The 19169-nt window shown below is 40.9% G+C and overlaps 1 long non-coding RNA gene across 1 annotated transcript in view; it reads left to right on the top strand.

The window, feature by feature from the left end:
* The window catches only part of LOC123379560, a 37479-nt gene extending 18880 nt beyond the window's left edge, over nucleotides 1–18599 (top strand). Inside the window, exon 3 of the long non-coding RNA XR_006584156.1 lies at nucleotides 18369–18599. This is a non-coding gene — a long non-coding RNA (uncharacterized LOC123379560). The remainder of the gene's footprint in view (nucleotides 1–18368) is intronic.
* The last annotated feature ends 570 nt before the right edge of the window (nucleotides 18600–19169 follow it).

Raw genomic sequence — 19169 nt, 5'->3', positions numbered from 1 at the left:
TTAAACTCACAACCTCAAGATCAAGAGTTGCATACTCTACCAACTGAGCCAGCCAGGTGCCCCATACACATATATTTTAAATATTAATAGATATTAATGTTTTATAAAAGTCTGTTCCTTCAGAAGCTATGTGTCAAAGTGACTGTTTCTTTGTACCTTTTCTCTGTACCAACTAAGCATCTTTACTAGACTTCTTAAGCATTGCGGATTAATTACATGAAAAATGGTACCTTGTAGTGCTTTTTCCTTTTTTTAAAGTTTATTTATTTATTTATTTTGGGCAGGGCAGGGGGGCGGCAGAGAGAGAGAGAATCCCAGGCAGACTTTGCATGCACAGAGCTCGATGCAGGGCTGGAACCGTGAACCGTGAGATCATAACCTGAGCTGAAGTCCAACGTTTAACCAATTGAATCACTTAGGTGCCCAAAGTGTCTGACACTTGATTTCAGTTCAGTTCACAATTGCATGGTTCTTGGGTTTGAGCCCTGAGCTGACATTGCAGAGGCTACTTGGGATTCTCTCTCTACCTCCCTCTCCCTCCTTCTCCCTCACTCTTCCTCTCTCTCTGCCCCTCTCCACTGATCCTTTCCCCAGGGAGCCACCCAGGCGCCCTAGTAGCTTGTAGTTTTAAGCACTCTTTTTTTTTTTTAATGTATATTTATTTTTTTTGAGAGAGAGGGCGAGCACGAGTAGGGGAGGGCCAGAGAGAGAGGGGCGACAGGGTATTTGAAGCAGTCTCTGCATGACAGCAGAAGGCCCAATTCATGGCTCAAACTCATGAACTGTGAGATCATGACCTGAGCCGAAGTTGGACACTTAACCAACTGAGTCACCCAGGTGCCCCTGGTTTTAAGTATCCTTAAAGTCTCCACTGTATTGAAACCTCTTGTCTGTACTTTTGTTACATCTTTTGCATTGAGATTAAAGAATATTTGTTACAACTATTTTTAATTAATTAGTTAACTTTTTAAGCTTATTTATTTATTTTGAGAGAGAGAGTGCATGAGTGGGGGAGTGACAGAGAGAAGGAGAGAGAATTACAAGCAGGTTCCACACTGTCAGCACAGAGCCCAATGTGGGATTCAAACTCACAAACTGCAAGATCATGACCTGAGCTGAAATCAAGAGTTGGATGCTCAATGAACTGAGCCACTCAGACACCCCAAGTATTTTAAAAGCCTTTCTGGATGTGGATATTCTTTGGTATTATATTAATAATCAACACATAGGAGTTTATTAAGGTTTAGTTTCAGTGTGGAGTTTATTAAAGGTTAGTTTCAGTGAATTTTTTATTCTGTTACATTAAAATCCATTGGTCTATCTTGTATCTTAAATAGATGTTCTACCCATGAAGAGTTAAAACTTTTTTTTTTTTTTAAGTAATCTCTATATCCAACATGGGGCTTCAACTCACAACCCCAAGATTAAGAGTCACACACTCCACTGACTGATCCAGCCAGGACCCTAACTCATAAATAATTTTAGGACACCATGCATTGGTTGTTTGGAAAATATTGATTCACTACATTATGCTGATCTTCCAAATACTCACATGTTTCATTATAAAACATCAAAAATCTCATTCATGAATGTCACCACCCATCTCATCATAAAAGATTTGAAGTATTTCAAAACTGTCAAGGTCCTGATGACAGATGCAAGTTTTCCAAAATTCTAGTTTCATGTGAAAGCTTGAATTTTATTATTGGCAACAAATACCGTCCGTTGTTTTCCTTGAAGTAATAGTCTCATTTCATTCACTTTTGAGAAAATGCCTGCCAAATACCCAAGTCTGTATAACCATCATTTGTCAATCATTCTTTCAAGTAAAAATGACATCCCCTAATAAAAGCAGCTAGATTTGCTCCAAACTTAAATGACTGCACAGGTGCCTTCCCTTGGAATAAACCTCACACTTTTATGTGCAGTTTAAAGGCTTTATGATTTCACCACATTTCGTCACACAGAATATTAAAAAGATATGTACTCAAGATTGAGATTTCGTAAAATTAAAACTAATAATTTTTACTGCTTCAAGAACATTTGTTTTACTGTGATTGTGTGGCAGTAAAGAATACATTTGTGATTTGGGGCCACTGTGCTATGGGGATAGCAGATCAACCTACCAGGGATTTGTAACATCAGTGCAAATATCAACACAGTTAGAAAGACAAAAAACAGAATGTACAATGAATGGTACCGCCATCATGCAAAACAGTATGACAGTTCATCAAAAAATTAATAGAATTACAATATGATCTAGCAACACCACTTTTGGGTATATATCTGAAAGAATCAAAAGCAGGCTCTCAAAGAGATATTTGCACACCCACGTTCGTAGCATGATTCACAATAGCTAAGAGGTAGAAGCCACCCAAGTGTCCATCAATGGATGAATGGATAAACAAAGAGTGGCCCATATATACAATGGAATATTATTAAACATTAAAAAAGGAAGGGAATTCTGACACACACTGTGACATGGATCAACTATGAAGAATGATGCTAAGTGAAACAGGCCAGTCACAGAAAGACAAATGCTATATGTTTCCATTTATGTGAGGTATCTAAAGTTGTCCAATTCATAGCAACAGGAAGTGGAATAGTGGTTGGCAGGGGCTATTGGAAGGGTGAGTAGGCGAGCTATTGTTTAATTGGTATATGGTTTCAGTTTTGCATGATGAAAAAGTTCTGGAAATGGATCACGATGATGGCAGCACAATAATGTGAATGTGCTTAGCACTATTGAACTGTACGCTTAAAAATGGTTAAGATATGGGGCGCCTGAATGTCTCCGAAGGTTAAGCATCCAACTTCAGCTCAGGTCATGATCTCAAGGTTAGTGAGCTGGAGCCCCGCTTTGGGCTCCTCGCTGACAGTGCAGAGTCTGCTTGGGATTCCCTCTTTCTCTCTCTCTCTGCCCCTCCCCACTTGAGGCCCCATGCTGACACTGCAAAACCTACATGGGATTCTTTCTCTCTTTTCTCTCACTCTGCCTCTTGTGGGATTCTCTCTCTCTGCCCCTCGCTCACTTATGCCCTCTCTCTCAGAAAAAAAAAAATGGTTAAAACAGCTAGGGCACCTGGGGAGCCTGGGTGGTTCAGTCGGTTAAGCGTCTGTCTTTGGCTCAGGTCACAATCTCACCGTTCTTGGGTTTGAGGCCCGTGGCCAGCTCTGTGCTGACAGCTCAGAGCCTGGAGCTTTCCTTGGATTCCTCGTCTACCTCTCTGCCCCTCCCCCACTTGCACGCCCTCAGGCGCGCGCGTTCTATCTCAAAAATAAATAAACACTTAAAAAAAAAAAAAAAAAGAAGGACAGCTAGGGCACCAGGCTGGCTTGGTCAGAAGACCATGTGACTCCTGGGGCGGGGGGGGGGGGGGGGGGGGGGGGGGCGTTCCTGGGTGGCTCAGTAGGTTAAGCATCCACTTCAGCTCAGGTCATGATCTCAAGGTTAGTGAGCTGGAGCCCCGTTTTGGGCTCCTTGCTGACAGTGCACACAGTCTGCTTGGAATTCCCTCTTTTTCCCTCTCTCTCTGCCCCTCTCCCAATGACACACACACACACTCTCTGTCTCTCTCTCAAAATAAATAAATTAACTTTAAAAAAATCCTATTATGATGCCTGGCTGGCTCAGTCAGTTGAGTGTGCAACTTTTTATCTCGGTGGGGTTGGGGGGTTGGGGGGTGAGTTCAAGCCCCACATACAGCAGTAGAGCTTACTTAAAAATAAAAAAAAAAAAATCCTAATTATCTTTCAGGGCCTAGCCCAAACACCTGTCACTCACTGCCAGATTAGAACAAAATTCTCCTTCTTATGTGCTCTCTGAACATTTTACTTGCAACTTTTTTAAAAATAATTTCTTAATGTTTATTTTTGAGAGAGAGAGAGAGAGAGTGCGAGTGGGGAAGGGGCAGAGAGAGAGAGGGAGACACAGAATCCTAACCAGGCTCCAGGCTCTAAGCTGTCAGCCCTGAACCTGATGCAGGGCTCGTACTCACAAACCATGAGATCATGATCTGAGCAGAAGTTAACCACCTGGGCTACGCTGGTGCCCCACTTGTTTTGTTTGCATGTTTATTTATTATTGAGAGAGGGAGAGAGCAAGAATGGGGGAGGGACAGAGAGAAGGGGGGACAGAGAATCCCAAGCAGGCTGTGTGCTGACAGAAGAGAGCCCAACGTGGGGTTCAAACTCATGAACTGTAAGATCATGGCCTGAGCCTAAGTAAGACACTTAACTGACTGAGCCACTGAGGCACCCATTACTTGTACCTTTACATTCCCATTTATTTGCATTATTCTATATCATAGTCATTTGTTTTTCTTTTTTTTTTTTTTAATTTTTTTTAATGTTTTTTATTTATTTTTGAGACGGGGAGAGACAGAGCATGAACAGGGGAGGGTCAGAGAGAGGGAGACACAGAATCCGAAACAGGCTCCAGGCTCCGAGCTGTCAGCACAGAGCCCGACGCGGGGCTCGAACTCACGGACCACGAGATCATGACCTGAGCCGAAGTCGACGGCTTAACCGACTGAGCCACCCAGGCGCCCCCCATAGTCATTTGTGTTTCTGTTTTGCCATTAGACTGTAAAACTTCCAGAGTAAGAATTTGTTTCCCTCACGACATATTCAGCACAGAGCCTGAATATGGGGGGGGGGGGGGGGGGGACCTGGGCAAGTTACCTGTCCTCCTAACTTCAGTTTCCTTATCGGTAAAATAGAAATAATGACACCCAGGGGCACCTGAGTGTCTCAGTCGGTTGAGCGTCTGACTTCAGCTCAGGTCATGATCTCACGGTTTGTGGGTTCAAGCCCCATGTCAGGCTCTGTGCTGGCAGCTCAGAGCCTGAGGCCTGCTTCAGATTCTGTGCCTCCCTGTCTCTGCCCTCCCCCACTCACACTGTGTCTCTCTCTGTCTCTCAAGAATGAATAAATGTTTAAAAAAATGTTTTAAACAGGAAGAAAGAAAGAAGAAAGAAAGAAAGAAAGAAAGAAAGAAAGAAAGAAAGAAAGAAAGAAAGAAAGACAGACACCTGGGGGACCTGGCTGGCTCAGTTGATAGAACATGGGACTCTTGATCTTGGGGTTGTGAGTTTGAACCCCATATCAGGTGCAGAGATTACTTAAAAATAAAATTTTGCGGCACCTGGGTGGCTCAGTCAGTTAAGCGTCCATCTTCGGCTCAGGTCATGATCTCACGGTTCATGAGTTCAAGCCCCACTTCGGGCTCTGTGCTGACAGCTCAGAGCCTGGATCCCACTTCAGATTCTGTGTCTGCCTCTGTCTGCCCCTCCACCGCTTGCACTCTGTCTCTCACATTGTCTCAAAAATAAATAAACATTAAAAAAAATTTTTTTTAATTCAGTGGTTTTAGGAATTAGGAAGAAATGGGGGTGCCTGGCTGGCTCAGTTGGGAGAACATGTGACTCAATCTCAAGGTTCAATCTCAGGATTCATACCCCATGTTTGGTGCAGAGATTGCTTAAAAAAATAAATTTAAAAAAAAGAATTAGGAATCAATGACATATACATATCTCAAGAATCAAAGAAATGCAAAATTCTATCAACCCAAAGTGAGTAGAATGTGAGAAGGAAAAGTTAGGTAATGTGTATAAATGGGGCACCTGGATTGTCCAGTCGGAAGAGTGTGTGACTCTTAATTTCAGGGTTGTGAATTTGAGCCCCACATTGGGCATAGAGATTACTTAAAAATAAAATCTTAAGGGGCACCTAGGTGGCTCAGTCAGTTGAGCGTCCAACTTCAGCTCAGGTCATGATCTCACGGTCTGTGGGTTCGAGCCCTGCATCAGGCTCTGTGCTGACAGCTCGGAGCCTGGAGCCTGCTTCGGATTCTGTGTCTCCTCCTCTCTCTGCACCCCTCCCCTGCTCATGCTCTGTCACTCTGTCTCTCAATAATAAATAAACATTAAAAAAATTTTTTTTAATCTTAAGGAAAAAAAGGAAGTGTGTATATTTAACATGGGCTGGATTTTCATCCTCCACTTGAAGTTAATGAGTCATTGATATAATAAGTTTAAAGAGGGTTCAGTATGTCTGTGGCCATTCATAATCTCAGTAAATGTCTCCCTTTCTGGTCTGCATCTTATAACTCTGGGGAGTTTGAGAATTTAATACAGAAAAATTGAAGAGAATCAAACTATATTATTACTGTTTGTGTTTTAAGAAGGAATCCATGCACAATTGATATTTGACATACTTTTATATTAAGAGAAATTGTCTCCAGATGGAAAAAGCCTACCAACATGCCCAGCACGATGAATAAAAAGAATAAAATTATCTTAAAATTTCAGATTACAAGCTATAAAAAGAAATTCTTGGAAGTTTCCAGAGAAGGGAAAAACTGATGACATTCTGAAATCAGAATGTAACACTAGAAGCTAGAACAACTAAGTAAGATTTTTTTAATTTTTTTTTAATTTTTTTTTTAATTTATTTATTTATTTTTTTTAACGTTTATTTTGAGACAGAGACAGAGCATGAACGGGGGAGGGGCAGAGAGAGAGGGAGACACAGAACAGGAAGCAGGCTCCAGGCTCTGAGCCATCAGCCCAGAGCCTGACGCGGGGCTTGAACTCACAGAACGTGAGATTGTGACTTGAGCTGAAGTCGGACGCTTAACCGACTGAGCCACCCAGGCGCCCCAGTAAGACTTTTTTTAAATTCTGAGGGGAGAAAAATGGGATATCAACCTAGTTTTGTTCACTTCAACACAATATTACATGTAAGGGTAGAATTAAGATGTTTCTGATCCACAAGGATTCATTAGTTTTTTAAAAAATGAAAAAATGTTTATTTATTTTTAAGAGAGAGAAAGTTAGCATGGGAGGGGCAGAGAGAGAGAGGGAGACAGAGGATCTAAAGCAGGCTCCATGCTAACAGCAGTGAACCCAATGTAGGGCTTGAACTCATGGATTGTTAGATCATGACCTGAGCCAACGTCAGATGCTTAACCGACTAAGCCACCCAGGCGCCTCAAAGATTCAGTAGATTTACCTAACGGGCCCCCTTAATAGAGAAACTTCTGGAGGATGTTCTCCAGTAAAATAAGGGAATAAGCCTAGAAAGAGAAAGAAATAAGATGAAGGAGACAGAAGACACAACACAGGAAAATGGTGAAAAGACGTTAGATGGTATTAGCTTGTGGCAGATCCAGAAATCTAGCTGACACTCCAAAATGGGGAAACAAAAGGCTCTGGAACAGAGATGTCTGGGGAAAAAAATGAAATTGATAGGGAGCGCCTGGTTAAGCGTCCGACCTCAGCTCATGTCATGATCCCTTGGTTCATGAGTTCGGGCCCTGCATGGGGCTCTGCCCTGACAGCTCAGAGTCTGCAGCCTGCTTCAGATCCTGTGTCTCCCTCTCTCTCTGCGCCTCTCCCACTTGCACTCTCTCTCTCTCTCTCTCAAAAATATAAACATTAAAAAAATTTTTTATTTAAAAAAATTTTAATGAAATTGATAGAACATCTGCTATATCTGGCCATTTGAAAAACAATATTGATAGGAGCATCTGACTGGCTCAGTCAGTACAGCATGTGACTCAATCTCAGTGCCATGCGTTCAAGCCCCACATTGGGCATGGAGCCTCTAAAAATAATAATAACAAATAAATAAATAAAAACAAGCAATCCCTATCAAAATAACACAAGCATTCTTCACAGAGCTAGAACAAACAATCCTAAAATTTGTATGGAATAAGAAAAGACCCCGAATAGCCAAAGAAATCTTGAAAAAGAAAACCAAAGTTGGAGGCATCACAATTCTGGACTTCAAGCTGTCTTACAAAGCCGTAACCATCAAGACAGTATGGTACTGGCACAAAAACAGACACATAGATCAATGGGACAGAATAAAGAACCCAGAAATGGACCCACAAATGTATAGCCAACTAATCTTTGACAAAGCAGGAAAGAGTATCCAATGGAAAAAAGACAGTCTCTTCAGCAAATGATGTTGGGAAAACTGGACAGCGACATGCAGAAGAATGAACCTGGACCACTTTCTTACACCATACACAAAAATAAAATGGATGAAAGACCTAACCATAAGACAGAAAGCATCAAGATCCTAGAGGAGGAAACAAGCAACAACCTCTTTGACCTCAGCTGCAGCAACTTCTTACTTGACTTGTCTCCAGAGACAAGGTAAACAAAAACAAAAATGAACTATTGGGACTTCATCAAGATAAAATCTTCTTCACAGCAAAGGAAACACTCAGCAAAACTAAAAGGCAACCAATGGAATGGGAGAAGATATTGGCAAATGACATATCAGATAAAGGGTTAGTATCCAAAATCTATAAGAACTTATCAAATTCAACACCAAAAAACCCCCAAATAATCCAGTGAAGAAATGAATGCACAGGCAAAAGATATCAATAGACACTTTTCCAAAGAAGACATCCAGATGGCTATCAGACACAGGAAAAAATGCTCATTATTACCTGTCATCAGGAGAATACAGATCAAAACCACTATGAGATACCACCTCACACCTCTCAGAAAGGCTAAAATTAACAACTCTGGCAACAACAGAAGTTGGGGAGGATGCAGGGAGAGGATCTCTTTTGCACTGCTGGTGGAATGCAAAGTGGTGCAGCCACTCTGGAAAACAGTATGGAGATTCCTCAAAAAATTAAAAATAGAACTACCCTATGACCCAGCAATTGTACTGCTAGGTATTTATCCAAGGGATACAGGTGTGCTGTTTCGAAGGGACACATGCACCTCAATGTTTATAGCAACACTATCAACAATAGCCAAAGCATGGAAAGAGCCCAAATGTCCATTGACAGATGAATGAATAAAAAAGATGTGGTATATATATATTCAATGGAATATTACTCAATGATCACAAAGAATGAAATCTTGCCAATAGCAACAACATGGATGGAACAAGAGTGTATTATGCCAAGCAAAGTTAGTCAGTTAGAGAAAGACAAATATCATATGGCTTCACTCATATGTGGAATTTAAGATATAAAACAAATGAACATAAGGGAAGGGAAGCAAAATAATATAAAAACCTAGAGAGGGAGAGATACCATAAGAGACTCTTAAATACAGAGAACAAGCAGGGTTGCTGGCAGGGTGTTGAGTGGGGGCAAGAGCTAAAGGTGTAAGGAGGACACTGGTTAGGATGAGTGCTTGGTGTTATATGTAAGTGATGAATCACAAGATTCTATTCCTGAGAAAAAGAAAATCAACATATTTTAATTTAAAAAAAGGAAGCAGAAAAATAATAGACATGTAGCAGACCCCACAGAACACACAAGGAAAGCTAATTTTATGAATACTGGAAACTAAGCAAATGGAAAAATGAGGCAAGAGCCACAGGAAAAACAACAATAACAAGAACAGAAGGATAGAAACTCAATTGCAATCAGAGTGTTCCACACAGTACAGAAGTGAGTAACTCTTGTAAAATCACAAGAATGGATTATTGATGGAACAAACAATTGTGATACTGGAAAAATGAAGAGAACCAGGGGGAAAGGAGAGTGTGAGGAGCTAAATCCTCACTTACCATAATAAGGGATCAATGAATAATGTCTGAAATTGAAAAATCAAGAAATAGCAGCACGAGCATATGGTTGAGACATGAAGGTAGATACTAGGAAAAAAATACAGGCAACATAGGCCACAGTCTGGCCAGTGGAAATAGCGAGTAGAGGGAATGATAGGAAAGGGATCATTATGTTTCATGATAAGACTGTTCCTACTGAAATTTTAATTATGTGTATGTATCAAATTTTATATTAATTTCTTTTGTTAATGTTTATTTATTTATTTTTGAGAAAGAGAGAGAGCGAGAGAGCACACAAGTGGGGGAGGGGCAGAGAGAGCGAGGGAGACCTAGAATCCGAAGAAGTCTCCAGGCTCTGAGCTGTCATCACAGAGCACCAGCAGGGCTCAAACCCACGAAAGGTGAGATCACCACTCAAGTTGAAGTCAGACACTTAACCGAGACACCCAGGCGCCCCTATGTTAATTTCTTAAGTTATAAATGATGCTGCAGTACGTGTATATATGTGTGTGTGTGTATATATATATATATATATATATATATATATATATATATTTGCACTTACTTCTGATTATACCCTTGTAATTAATTCTGAGAGGTAGAATTCCAGGAGCAGGGACTGGGGCATGTATATATTCAAGGCTCTTGACACTGTCTGCCAAATAACCCTGCAGCTGTCCCAGGCTGGTTTGTACACCTCCCATCAGAGAGCCAGCCTGGCCCACCATCTCCTCACCAGGTTGTCAGCAGCTCCAAACCCAATTTAACAGGTTCGTGTTATTTGCCTTCTGGGTCATTCCTCTGCCTTCTGTTAGAAACAGATTTCAGTCAAAGAGAAGCCCAGACCGGAAATTCTATTCTGGCTCTGCTACTGCCTGACTATGGTTTTTAATACATCTCTTCCACTTTCTGGACTCAGTTTTAGCATCTGTAAAGGGAGGATTTGGAGCAGAATGGTACTCCTCATTTTTATCATTAAAGCCCTTCCTTTGAACACCATGTATTTATCCATCAAACAAATTGCATTTGCTAAGAAATTATTGATTCTCTTTCCTGGTGTGTATTACCCATACCAGGGGAGAGTCAGTGAGGATTTCTAAATAGCGGGGAAGAAATACCTCTTGCAACCTAAGTGAATTAATAAATTCAAGTCCAAAGGATTTTATTAACCAGCTTGCACAGCCTGGCTGAAGTAAATACCTAAACTATGTTGGGATGTCCGCAGGTCCCCTTTGCTGTTTTCAGATTCCCTAGGAAGAATGAAGAGGGTATAACTCAGATCCAATAACCCATTTTTTCTACCTGTACCTTCACCACATCAGAATTTATTCTGTGAAGATTACTCCCAGCTAAATCAGTTTAACTGGCCTTGTGCATATTTGCTGGAGTTAGCCTACAGCAAAGGCCACTGGAGTGAAGATTAGCACTTTGCCTTATAAGGAAAGAAGGAAGGAAGAAGAATTTATTGTGAAGTCGGTGAGGATTAAATTTCAGGGCCCCTCATTCGCAGGGGCCCTTGGGAGAGCTAGGGGCTGCTGGGAGTTGTAGTCTGGTAGTTGAGAGGAAGCAGTTTGCAATCAAGAAGCATTTCTATAAAATTGCCTAAGGGTCTCAGAAAAGACGGATCAGAATCTTAGCCTTTTATAATCTGTCTTGATTTCTTTTCTCATTCTAAACAAATGTTTATGTTCATACTTAATATTGCACTCATCATTCCTTTTCTTGGAGAGGGCCTCCAGAATTTAAAAGCTCGGGTCCTACAAAATCTGAATCTGCTGCATATATGGAAATGAATACCTTCCCAGCTAGATAAAAGCTAACCATCTGGCTTCTCCACTAGAAACGGTGGAGACTGTTTGACCAGCGTATCTGGACAGGCATGCTTCAGTCCTGTAACATGAGAACACACAGGTAACCACCAACTCCTGTATAATAGTCCCCGATTATTGCAGCCACCTCTTTGGAGACACCAAAAGTCTGTGTGAGTGATCAGCCATTCAAATAATTTCGCACTTTCTTCTTGACCATTGCTCTCACACCCCTCCCTCACCCCTCACCCCAGTGTTTTGCCCACGTTTCTAAAACATTTCAAAAGCAATGTGTTTGCTTTCCTATGCCTGGCATATTTAAAAGCATGCAATAAATAATTGTTAAATGAATAATTTAGAAGAATGATTTCTAGACTTTCTGGTTCCCAGCCTCTCAAGAATGCTAACAAGCTACAAAATTACAAAAATATGGGCAGTCTTGGAAGGAGGACGACAGCTCTTCTTTTCTGTTTATTCACTAAACCAGTGATTTGCAACCTTAGTGCACTTTGGAGAATCTTATTTAAAATGCCGATTCCAAAGCTATGTCCCTAGAGGTTAGAATCAGTAATTTAGGAAGGGATTCAGAAGGCCACATTTTTATAAGGGCCTTTGGTGATTCCAATGCAAGCCAGTCCTTGAGAAACACCACAAAAGGGACTTGGTCTGGCTGGGTATACAATTTACTCGTCTTTTACAACCACTCCCTATGTTGCTGATTCTGTTCCAAGATTTGTTTGGGGGTAATTCCAGAGAAGATTTTGGCCCCTTGAGATTGGGCAATCCTTCATTTGTCTTCTTCAGGAAAATAGTCACAACTGCTATATTAGAGACCACATAGATTTGGGAAATTGGACAGATCTGGGTTCAAATGGTTACATCTCTCTGAACCTCAATTTATCTGTGAAATATGGATAATAATGCCGCTCATGATTACTGTGTGGATTAAACACACTGACTTATATGGAAGAGTTGTATACAATGCCTAGTACAAACTAGCTGTTCCATAAAAGTTTGTTTTGGAGGGCCTGGGTGCCTCAGTCGGTTGAGCGTCCGACTTCGGCTCAGGTCATGCATGATCTCACAGTCTGTGGGTTCGAGCCCCGCGTCAGGCTCTGTGCCGACAGCTCAGATCCGGGAGCCTGCTTCGGATTCTGTGTCTCCCTCTCTCTCTGCCCCTACCCTGCTCGCACTCTGTCTCTCTGTCTCTCAAAAATAAACATTAAAAAAAATAATAAAAGTTTGTTTTTATCTCATTCTTTTGCCTGAATGATATCAAGGATAAAGAGTTTCCCTTGTACACTATGAGATACTTGAAATTCTATCATTTACACATTTGCTGCTTAGGCTTCAGCTTTTAGTTTCTGTTAAAATGTAAACGGCCCTGAAATTAGTAATTAGATACCTCACTGTTATTTATACCTTAGTCAAATGTGGTTCATGAATTTTTTTAAAAAACCAAAGGCAGGAGGAAGGCTTGAGAGAGCTGTGAAGGGGAAGGAAGGAGAGGAGAAACTAAGGGAAAGGGGAAGAGTATAGGGAAAGACTGAAGTCACTGGAGAGCAAAATTTTTCAGCATTATAGTCCTACATGGGGCCAGGGAGTTTGCTGTGAACAGTGATTTTCAGGTTATGGTCCTGGTTGCCATATGAAGAAATGTTCAGGTAGAGCCAGACATAAGGGAATTTTACCTCACCTATAGGTGGGAAAGATGTCTTAGCATAAAGGTGCTGAAGTTTTAATTTTTTTCGAAGAGTAGGTCTTGGGAAAACATGTTTTTTTTTTTAAGTTTATGTATTTATTTTGAGAGAGAGAGAGAGAGAGAGAGAGAGAGAGAGAGAGACTCCCAAACAAGCTCCATACTCAGCATGGAACTTGATGCAGGGCTCAATCTCATGAACTGTGAAACCATGACCTGAGCCGAAATCAAAAGTCAGAGACTCAACTGACTGAGCCACCCAGGCACCCTGGGAAAATATCTTGCAAATCCTCTTGAAGTAGAAGGAGAAACCATATGGTCATCACTGTGGCTGGATAAACAATTTCAACTGAAGAGTTTGGTTTTGCTTCTGAGAGGGAGAGGAATGGAGAATGGCATGGGACAGAGAATTGTGGAGGTAACATGAGCTTGGGTACCATGTGGAGTGACAATAGCTAAATGACATTGGAAAAAAATGTCTTGTGTTCACATTGAAATTTTTGGTGGCAATGTAACAAAGGTAATGAATAATAGCTAATAAAGTGTTGGATTTTCCATACCCATCTTTTGCCCTTAGTATGCTTGCTTTCCAGCTTTGACAGAGACTGCTGATTGCTTCCCCCCAAAACCAGCCTCCCTTTCTTTAATCATTATAGAAGTTCTGTTCTGGCTGAGTACAGAGCTGCCCACTAAAAGACTACACTTCCCAGTCCCCCTTGCAGCTGGGTATGGCCATGTGACTATGTTCTGGCCGATGGAATATGAGCAAAATAATGAAATGTGCAACTTCCAGGTGCATCTTGAAAAGAGTGCAGAGGCACCTGGCTGGCTCAGTCTGTGGAACGTGCAACTCTTGATCTTAGGGTTGTGAGTTCAAGCCCCACGTTGGGTATAGAAATAACTTAAAAATAAAACATTTAAGAATAATAATAGTTAATAAATAAAACAGTATATTGTCCCCTTCCCACATGATGTTGATATGATGGCAGGCTCTAGAGCACCCACCATAGCCATGCAACCAGGGAAGCTTCCATTGTAGCGCTGGAATCTATTTGTTAAGGAAGACAGAACCATGAGATAGAAGGAAACTGTGTCGGGGCCCCTGGGTGGCTCAGTCAGTTAAGCGTCTGACTTTGGCTCAGGTCATGATCTCATGGTCCATGAGTTCGAGCCCCGCGTCAGGCTCTGTGCTGACAGCTCAGAGCCTGGAGCCTGCTTCAGATTCTGTGTCTCCTTCTCTCTCTCTGCCCCTCCCCCATTCATGCTCTGTCTCTCTCTGTCTCGAAAATAAATGAACATTTAAAAAAAAAGAAGGAAACTGCGTCTTTTACCAACCTTGTTAAACATATTGCCCTAGTAGCTCTGGATTGCTTTGTCTAGATCTTTTGAGAGAAAGAAATTAATTTCTATCATGTTTTAATATTTTTGTTTCTTTCTGTTATAGCAGCCAAACTTACATCCTAAACTAACGTATAAGAAAATACATTACACTTGTTCTTAGTCAGAACTTTAAGGGGCGCCTGGGTGGCTCAGTCAGTTAAGCATCCAACTCTAGCTCAGGTCATGATCTCATGGTTCATCAGGCTCTGTGCTGACAGTGAGGAGCCTGCCTGGGATTCTCTCTCTCTCCCTGTCTCTCTGCCCCTCCCCCACTCGGACACATGCACTCTTCCTCAAAATAAACTTAAAAAAAAAAAACTTTAAAAAACACATTTATTTTTTCATTTTAAAATTAAAATGCCAACAAGTGAAATGAGTACTCTCGATATGATGTGATAAGAATGGTACTCTATTTCTGTGGTCTTCATACCAAAAACCTGTAACTCCAGTTCAATCATGAGAAAGACATCAGACAAATCACTTCAAGGGTATCCTACAGAATACCTGACCAGTGCTCCCCCAAACAATCAAAGCCATTAAAAGTAAGGAAAGCCTGAGAAACTTTCACAACCAAGAGGAAGAGCCTAAGGAGACTAACGACTAAATGTATGCAGTATTTTGGATGGGACCCTGTCACAGAAAAAGGACATTAGGTAAAAACTAGGGAAATCTGAATAAGTACAGACTTTCATTCATAATAATGACTGATATTGATTCCTTAATTGTGATAAAAGATGCTAATAATAGAGGAAACCAAGTGTGGGGAATAAGGAAGCTCTCTGTTCTTTGTTTACAACTTTTCTAAAATCGAAAATAAAAGTTTGCCTAAAAGGTAATAAGAAATAATCATTTCAGAAAACTTTGAAATACAAATTGAAATTTTAAAAATCACCCCAAATGTCATAATTCAACCTTTTGCTGTACCTGTGTGTGTGTGTGCGCATGTGTGTGTGTGCTTGTGTGTGTGTTTAATTTACATCCAAATTAGTTAGCATATAGTGCAACAATGATTTCAGGAGTAGATTCCTTAGTGCCCCTTACCCATTTAGCCCATCCCCCCTTCCACACTCCCTCCAGTAACCCTCTGTTGGTTCTCCATATTTGAGAGTCTCTTATGTTTTGTCCCCCTCCCCGTTTTTATATTATTTTTGCTTCCCTTCCTTATGTTCTTCTGTTCTGTGTCTTAAAGTCCTCATATGAGTGAAGTCATATGATATTTGTCTTTCTCTGATTAATTTCGCCTAGTATAATACCCTCTAGTTCCATTCACGTTGTTGCAAATTGTCTGTGTGGTTTTATTTATTTATTTATTTATTTATTTATTTATGTTTTTATTTATTTTTGAGACAGAGAGAGACAGAGCATGAGAAGGGGAGGGGCACAGAGAGAGGAAGACACAGAATCTGAGGCTCCAGGCTCTGAGCTGTCAGTACAGAGCCTGATGCGGGGTTCGAACTCACAGACTGTGAGATCATGACCTGAGCTGAAGTCAGATGCCTAACTGACTGAGCCACCCAGGCGCCCCTGTCTGGGTGTTTTTAATGAAAACTGCCATACTATATCTAAATTTTGTCTTGATTATTTCACTTAACATTTATCATTAAGCATTTTTACATACATTTTCTAGCCCTTCAAGAGAACCTAAAAGAAATGACACTTATTGTAATATATAGATATATTAATGATTAAATAATTAATAAGTGACATATTATATACATGTATAATAACATTGAATACACTTGTTTTCTTTCTTTTTTTTTAATTTTTTTTTCCACGTTTTTATTTATTTTTGGGACAGAGAGAGACAGAGCATGAACGGGGGAGGGGCAGAGAGAGAGGGAGACACAGAATCAGAAGCAGGCTCCAGGCTCTGAGCCCTCAGCCCAGAGCCCGATGCGGGGCTCGACGCGGGGCTCGAACTCACGGACCGCGAGATCGTGACCTGGCTGAAGTCGGACGCTTAACCGACTGCGCCACCCAGGCGCCCCGAATACACTTGTTTTCTATAAGGACCCAGGGCCCCTTAGAGAAATGACTGATTACAGGGCTGGGATAGAATGAACCTGAAGATATTTTGTTGTGCCAGAAAGTAAGCAGTGCTCAAAGAACGATGGAACATGTCAAAAGGACACATGTGCCAGTTTGAAGGAGTGTCCTCTGGTCAAATCTGGGACAATTAAAAAAATTTTTTTAATGTTTATTTTTATTTTGAGATAGAAAGGGGGGGAGGGGCAGAAAGAGGGAAAGAAAGGATCCCAAGCAGGCTCTGCACTGTCAGTGCAGAGTCCAATGCTGGGCTCGGTCTCACAAACTGTGAGATCATGACCTGAGCCAAAATCAAGAGTTGGACGCTTAATGGACTGAGCCACCCAGTTACCCCCATGAGTATTAATTTTTAAATTGTCCCAGATTGGGGCGCCTGGGTGGCTCAGTGGATTAAGCATCCGACTTCAACTCAAGTCATGATCTCACGGTTTGTGAGTTTGAGCCCCCTACTGGGCTTTGTGCTGACAGCTCAGATCCTGGAGCCTGCTTCAGATTCTGTGTCTCCCTCTCTCTCTGCCCCTCTCCCACTTGTGCTGTCTCTCTCTCTCAAAAATAAACAAATATTAAAAAAATAATAAACACTCATTGATTGGCCAATCAGTATTGATTAGCCAATCATTCATGAGAGTAATGACAAATAACCTATTAAATAAAACAGGAGGGTAGCCTGGGTGGCTCAGTTGGTTGAGCTTCTGACTTTGGCTCAGATCATGTTCTTAGGGTTAGTGAGTTTGAGCCCCGCATCGGGCTTTGTGCAGACAGCTCAGAGCCTGGAGCCTCCTTTGGATTCTGTGTCTCCCTCTCTATATTCCTCCCCCATTCGCACCCTGTCTCTGTCGCTCTCGAAAATAAATAAACATTTAAAAGTTAAAACAACAAAAACAGGAAAGTAGTTTAACTGGTTTGCTCTTTCTATTTCCTCCCACCCTTGCTAATCCTGGATACTTGCAATATTTTACTTTTTGTCCATCTAAAGAGTAAAAAGTAGAAGCTCCTATTGTTGTAGTTTTACAAACCACTATGTACTGTTGAGGAATATTTATTGACCATTTGTATTTATTTCTTTAGTGTATTTTTTATTCATATTCTCTGCCAATATTTCAACTGGATTGTCTGTATTTTTCTCATTGAGTTTCAGAAACTCACATACTATGACTACTAAGTCCTTGTCTACGATATATTTTGTAAAAATTTTCTCCCTATCTTTTGCTTGTTTTTAAAATTTTGCTATCGTTTCTTCCAGGAGCAACTGCAATGTAATGGCTGAGAGCAAGGACCCTGGAACTGGATTGCATGAGTTCAAATCTGTATTCCACCATTTAGTAGCCAATCTTAAGCAAAGTATTTAATCTTTTGGGGTCTCAGTTCCCTTATCTGTAAAAGGGTGATGGTAATAAGATTATTAGGATGCTTAAATGAATTAAGATGTATAAAATGCTTAGAACAGAAACTGGTCTATATAAAGGGACAAACAGTTGGTAGTTATTATTATTCTTCAGGCAGAATTTTTTAATTTAAATTTCTTTCTTTTTTAAGTTTATTTTTGAGGAAGAGAGAGAGAAAGAACATGAGCAAGAAAGAGGCAGGGAACAAGGGAGACAGAGAATCCCCAGCAGGCCCCATGCTGTCAGCACAGAGCCCTATGTGGGGCTTGAACTCACAAACCTTGAAATCGTGACCTGAGCCAAAGTCAAGAGTTGGACACTTAAGTGACTGAGCCACCCAGGCGCCCCCACAATTTTTATTTTATGTAGTTAGATCTACTAATTTTTTTCTTCATGGCTTCTCGATCTTCTCTCTGGTTTAGGAAGGTTTTATGTCCCCAAGAACATAACAATAAATGTTTTCCAAGATCTTCTAATATTTTTATCGCTTGTTTTCTATCTTAGAACCTGTGACAATATGCCGGGCATTGTGTTGGTTGCTGGGGATACAAGAATCAGCAAGACTGTGGGCCTGTTCCTTGCCCTCATGGAACTTACATTGTAGTGGAATAAGAGAAAAAAACAAGAAACCAATTAATAAAAAGATAAATTAGGTAAGTACAATGAAAGAAAGAAAACCATTATTAACTATTCACATATTTATATCCTGGTACCTCCTCCCAAGAAAAGTCTCTCCTCTCCTATTGTAATGTACTTTATACTTAGCATTAGGAAAGCAAGTAGAGGGGCACCTGGATGGTTCAGTCGGTTAAGCATCTGACTTCAGCTAAGGTCATGATCTCACAGTCTGTGAGTTCAAGCCCAGCATCCGTCTCTGTGCTGACAGCTCAGAGCCTGGAGCCTGGAGCCTGCTTTGGATTCTGTGTCTCCCTCTCTCTCTCTGCCCCTCCCCTGCTCATGCTTTGTCTCTCTCTGTCTCAGAAGTAAATAAACATAAAAAAAAAAAAAGGAAGAAGGTAGTACAGCTTTTGGTGCTGCTGCATCCCATAACCTCCATCTTTCCATCTTTTCTGGCCTATGTATTTGCACCATTCTGTTTTAGTGCAGTTTCCTCATAAACTTTTTTCTGGTAATTTTTCACAGAGATAAAATTTATGTATAATATTAATTTTTTTAACTTTTTTTTTTAGTTTATTATTTGAGAGAGAGAGAGAGAGAGAAAGAAAGAAAAGGGGAGGGGCAGAGAGAGAGGGAGAGAGAGAGAATCCCAAGCAGTGCAGAGCCTGATGCGGGGCTGGAACTCAT

Source organism: Felis catus, chromosome C1 (assembly GCF_018350175.1).
Source record: "Felis catus isolate Fca126 chromosome C1, F.catus_Fca126_mat1.0, whole genome shotgun sequence".
Taxonomy (NCBI): domain Eukaryota; kingdom Metazoa; phylum Chordata; class Mammalia; order Carnivora; family Felidae; genus Felis; species Felis catus.
The sequence above is the reverse complement of the archived record's forward strand: the minus strand, read 5'-3'. Positions and strand labels throughout refer to the sequence as shown.